Source organism: Schistosoma haematobium, chromosome 4, assembly GCF_000699445.3.
Source record: "Schistosoma haematobium chromosome 4, whole genome shotgun sequence".
Taxonomy (NCBI): Eukaryota; Metazoa; Platyhelminthes; class Trematoda; order Strigeidida; family Schistosomatidae; genus Schistosoma; species Schistosoma haematobium.
This window is the reverse complement of record NC_067199.1, coordinates 28962708-28968707: the sequence shown is the minus strand read 5'-3', so window position 1 is coordinate 28968707 and position 6000 is coordinate 28962708.

The window sequence follows — 6000 nt, the reverse complement described above, 5'->3', positions numbered from 1 at the left end:
CTGACTGTCAGCAATGACCAATTTTGTAAGAGAGAGGTTTTGATATAGTTAAGTGGATAAAAGCAAGTCTAGGTGATCGTTAAATAAATTCGTTACATGCCTTGTCTCTGAACGATGAACATCCTTTTGATCCTCAAAAGACAATAATATGCATCCACCTAGCTGTTGAAATGTCTTATGACATAAAGCTCCACACATTTCATATTGATGATGAACAAATTAATTTTTCGCAATGAGGCACGTCATAGTATGCAACAATTAAGTAAATTTTTCAAGTATCATACTTATCACTCACCACGTAATCGTCAATGGGTCTGCTTATAAAGTAGTCCACAGAATATTCATAAACCCCACCTACTTCCACTTGCGGTGGGCACTTGGTAAAGTTAACTGAATCATATTGAATCGGACAGTTCGAGGAAACACTCATGGGAATATCTACGGTAATCTTTGGAGTCAACAATGTCTCCATTCTGACTGTTAAATTGGTACCTATTGGTGGAATCGACGTTTGAGGGAAAAGACCAACTTTGAATCGCATCCTAATACTGAAGTCATTTGAATCATTGGCAGGAGCGGATGAAACACTTATCTGATTTGTCATTGTGAACTCCGAAGACTACGGAAAACAATTAACAAAAATGGATTAAGGGCTGGAATTCTCAGGAAATTATCCATTTTTATATCTATAATTTGGCACCAAAAATATGAAATAATATCAACTTACGAAGATATACTACTGCAATTTCAAGCCAATTTAGACTCATTCACAGAACCGATTTTAAGCGATGTTGAGTCATTTTATGTGACATCTTTTATCATATATTTCCTCAAGTTTGTAGATTGACTACAATTATTTGGTATATCAACTCATCTATAACCAAAATCTAATTTATAGAATAAAACAAAGCAAATATAGAAAATCAGAAATTCTATCTATTACTGCTCCTTAAAATATGAACCTCACAAAGATGTTGCCACATCTTGTCTGATCCTTTCTGTTTTAGTTCTTGTATTTTCCACTCCTTCGTCTCTCTAGAACTTTTACTCAGTGATGACTATAGTCTTATATTACAGTGTTTTCTTTCTTCTAATCTTGTAGATTATTCTGTTCTATTTACATTCACTTTTCAAATTCATACTCATAATGGGTTTTTGTATTCAGGTTTTCGATAGGTTGTTAAGATATGGAGATTATTGGATGAGACGTAAATCAGGAAGGTTTTTTAAGCGAAACTGAATTAAATTTTATACAAATTAAATATCCATTGTTATGAATCTTCATAATCTCACTGTGAGTATTTAATAGTTGATTTTAACTATTTAAAATCTTTTATTCTTTCGAGTACATAATCAGCATCAGCTGGCATTTTGAATATTTTTATATGAAACAGAACTTTGATATTTACTCTCAAGCTTCAGTGAAATATGGAATAAGTCGTTGCACATATCGGTGTACTTTCCATAGTAACTTTTACCTAGTAGAATATTTTTAATTACAATGTAAGATATATTGAAGGCTAGGAGAAAAGCATTAGACGATATATCAGCTTCATGAGAGACTGTTAACTAAGGGTTATACCTATACACAAAGTGAATTCAGAAAACCTGACTGTGTCTACATAATGTTATTCGAATTATCTAGGGATTTCTCATTTTTATACACATTTAATATCTGTTAGACGAAGTGTATTTTATCATTTGTGAACATAAATCAAACACGTTTGTTTACTGTTTTCACGATGAATGTTTCCGTACATAACCATGTGCTTTAGAAACCTACTAGATATGCTTCATTATTTTCTGAAGTGCAGTATCAATGAATATCCAAAACCCTGAGACTTTCACACAGTTTTCATCAAATCACAACGAACAAGCTCTAGTGACAGGAATCAAGAGGGGTCATATCTATATTTATCTGTACTTCCTTGTTACACATACATTTACAATCTCTAACAGAAAATGCTGTAAACAGTAAAATTAAACAAACTACATTCATATCCTTACCGAGGAATTATTGTTCAAGTATGTGAGATTACTAAACTTCACAGGATAATTATTTGCTATATTTGAACCGTTGTAGTAAGCAAACAAATATTGTATATATCCGTAATAGACATTATTTAGAGACGGACCAGAAAACTTCATGATCAAACTATTATTTCCAGGTGGAAGGACAATTACCGAATCAATAAACCATGTATCGAAGAGACAATAATTTGGATTATCTTGGATGTATACTCTGGAAAATGTGACATTGATAGTATTCGGTGGAAGTATGGCGCCCTATAAAGAAGAAAAAATGACATTACTCATCTGAAAACCTCAAATCATAATTATTCTGGATAGTACATATCGTGGTTCTATATCTTACTGTTCACATTTGCTGAATCGTATCACAACGTCCTGATGAAAACACTATTTTATTTCATTAACATCGGAATTATTCAATCGAGTTCATTAATGAATGAAGGTTGCAATCTGAAACACCACATCGTTTTGTAGGATAAGTGACTGTGAAATACATACGAATTCAAAGACGATTATGCCTACTTATAATTCTTATTACTACCATTATTTTAAATAGTTTTCATACTTTTAAGTTAGCATTTTTGACAAAAATAATTATTCGTAGCGTTTTATGAGAGTTTGACGTTCATTTGATTTGTAGGTTGTCACCAGTGGTAGCATACCACTAATCGTGTTGATATTCTGCTGCTGCTGTTGTTGTTGTTGTTGTTGTTTGAACATCAAGGCTCAGAACTATGAGATAAGATTTGAAGAACCATTGATCATATTATTATGCTTGTTTCAAAGAAACAGGTTACTACAGTGTCAATTGAAACAAGTCATGAATCTCTTTCAGTGACAGCTTACCAATTGTGAAATCAATGACAAAAACTGCAGTTTAATTTTCAAAAAATACTACAATAAACAGAGATCATACCCTCTTGACTGCAGTGATTTCACTTTCTGTTTCTTCGTCAGAATAATTTTCACCAATTAAAATGTTGACCGTTGCATCATCAGATATATTTAGTGAAGTATTTGCATTCCTAACTGTCACTTGGAAAGTGATGGAGGTATTATTTTTCATTGTTTCATAATCACTTTCAGTTACTTTCAAAATACCAGTTGTTTCATCGATAGCTACTGGTAAGTAGTTTGAACCAGGTACAATGTTAAATTGAACACTTTCACACGATGCTAAGGAGGAGTTTTCATCACTCAGAGAAAGACTACCAATCAGACTTCCATTGATCCAGTTAGAAAACTTGGTTTCGAAGGTGAATACTGTCTGAGTGAATTTTAGAATTCTATGTACTAAAATGGTTAGCATATAATCTCTACAAAGTTAATATTTCACAATACATATGTAAATGAGAAATGAGTTATGAATCATGGAATGGACAATATTTCTTTAACTGTAACCAATGCACAATACAAATGATTGAGCGTTTTTACAAACAGATGAATCAATTCATGAAGAAATTTTGTTTAAGTTAACCAATTGACGATTTTCCAAGATTTCTTATAACAAGATGCGAAGTAAATTTGACTACAAGCTTATCAAGAAATGTGAATTATTATCCATTCAGTGTAATGTTTATTTCTTATACAAGTAATGTAGTTAATGAAGAACTCGGGTGTGGAAGACAAATTTATTGTTCAATGCAAAATTACAGAGCTTTTCCATGAAATGTGAAAACCATACATTGAACACTTCATTTCCAAATCCTACATCACTTATCCTTACATCATTCATGATTCATCCATCTCTCAGTCCCTTCATGCTTCCCCATTCTGTTTTTTCAGTGCTATTTTCTCAAGCTTCTTTTGACAGGCATCCAATTTCTGATTGTTCTATATACTACTTATGTCAACAGGTTAAAGTAGAATACACCTTATGAGCTTCAGATAAGAGTATTTACCATCATCTCGAAAAAGAAAAGGATAGAATGTAACCAAATATTTATAAAACCGAACAGAAAATTATCTTGTTATTAGTAATATTGACTAGTTAAACCATAAATGACTGACTTACCTCGTTCTTCACAGGTTTTCCCGATCCAACATGTATTACATACACACGTTCCATTAATGTAGTGACCATTAACACAGTTCCTAGTCAAAAATATTGTGTATTACGATCTTATACACACACCAGTAATTTAGAATATGTAGATAAGTGAAATTTGTTATGCATATTTCATTAACTTTAGTTTTAGTGCGTGAAACCGACTTGCGAAGAAAAACATTTTTATGTTAATAAAAATCAGTTGAGTCTGAAGATGTGATAACAAGGTGTATACTTAGTACAACAAACCTTTAATGATACATTAGCTAAATATATCGGAATTCGTACTATTTGGATATGACCTGGCCATCCTAAAATCGTAATTTGATGAATATCTCTGCATAGTGTAGTACTTCTACAAGTTTCTCCATCTTGCAAAGTTGGTAAATCGAAACTAAGAGTAAAGAGCTTTGAATATGATTTCAATACGAAATCGCTGACTGTAGTTTCTACACAATCAACAACAGATGACTAAGATCTACGGTTTGTTCATTCAGTTCAACCACAAACGAAACCGAAAATAATGCCAATAATTAGCCCAAAATTCTTGAGAATTGTGCTCAGCTTACTTTTAACTATCATTCTTATACACTATTGATGTGATATTCCAAACAAACAGAAGCGTCAGCAAACATGCTCATATCAAGATAACGCATTAGCAGTAATGGCTGACTAAAGATCAACTAAGTCCCATCCTTATTTTAGACAGTCTAAATATTTTAAATTGCTTTTCGTATATTACTGGACAGTTTTCGCACTTACCAAAAATATTAAGATTATTAAAATCAACAATCAGTGAAACTATTTCCGAAAAAGAAACTGATTTGTTAAAGTTCAAAATCAAGCAACTGAATTTATGGATACACTTTATCTTTAGCACTGTCTTTCATTGGACGTTATATTGAAAGTTATATCATTCAAATGGTAGGTCTTCAGGCCAATACTCTTAATTAGTTTAGAACCGTCATTTAAACTAATCAAGTCGAGATGTGTTTAGTGGTTCTGATTACTTAAATCTTTTCTATGGGCTTTCTATGTGTTAGCTTCTAGAGGTGATCCTTTCCTCATTTGATTTGTTATCAATTAGTTGCCTGTCTTTAGGCAGAGGTACCGATTTAAATAGTCTGGTAAAATGTTTATGGATAGTTTGCACAGTAATCATTTGCAATTTAGTTCACGTATATCGAATGGTAGAACAAACCTGTTTGGGATGTAGTGTTGATAAAGAAAATTGAAGATATTGCTCTACTACTTGTTTGTAACACAGTTTAATTTGACTGTGATTATAGTTGACCGCTTCCTCTATCGTTTGAGTCACATTAATTCAATTTGACTAGCGATTCCGAATTCTATACATAAATAGTTAATAACTGATGTCTATACTGTATACCACAAGTGAAATAAATGTCATGTAACTGCTCAGTACAAACAATTATACCACATTTTGTGTTACTTATGCATCTATATCACACAGAAATTTGTTAGGTGGTTGAGGATAGTCGATAGGAAACGCTGGTTGTGTATTATTCGGAGCTTGTTAGCAGCTAAGTAAACCATAGATTTAGGTCACCACTTGAACACTCCAATAGTAACAATTATTCCTACATATTCTTATACTGACCAAAAACATGAAGATGATTAACGAGACTTTAGTATTTTGGGCGATAGTGAGTTGAAAGCATGAAGAGAACCTGGGACGAAACTGTGATACACTGTACTACTTGCAAAGTTGTCCTTAAGGTAAGTGAAAAAAACTAACACTTTGGTAACCAGGTGACTCAAAAAAAACATTGTTTTATGTTGACCTGATAAGTGAACAATACAAAATGGTGTTCTCTAAGAGGTCGTTGATATCTTGTTTTATTTAATACAACCATGGCTCTTTACTGAAACAATTGATATCTGTCATATTGTAATAAAGC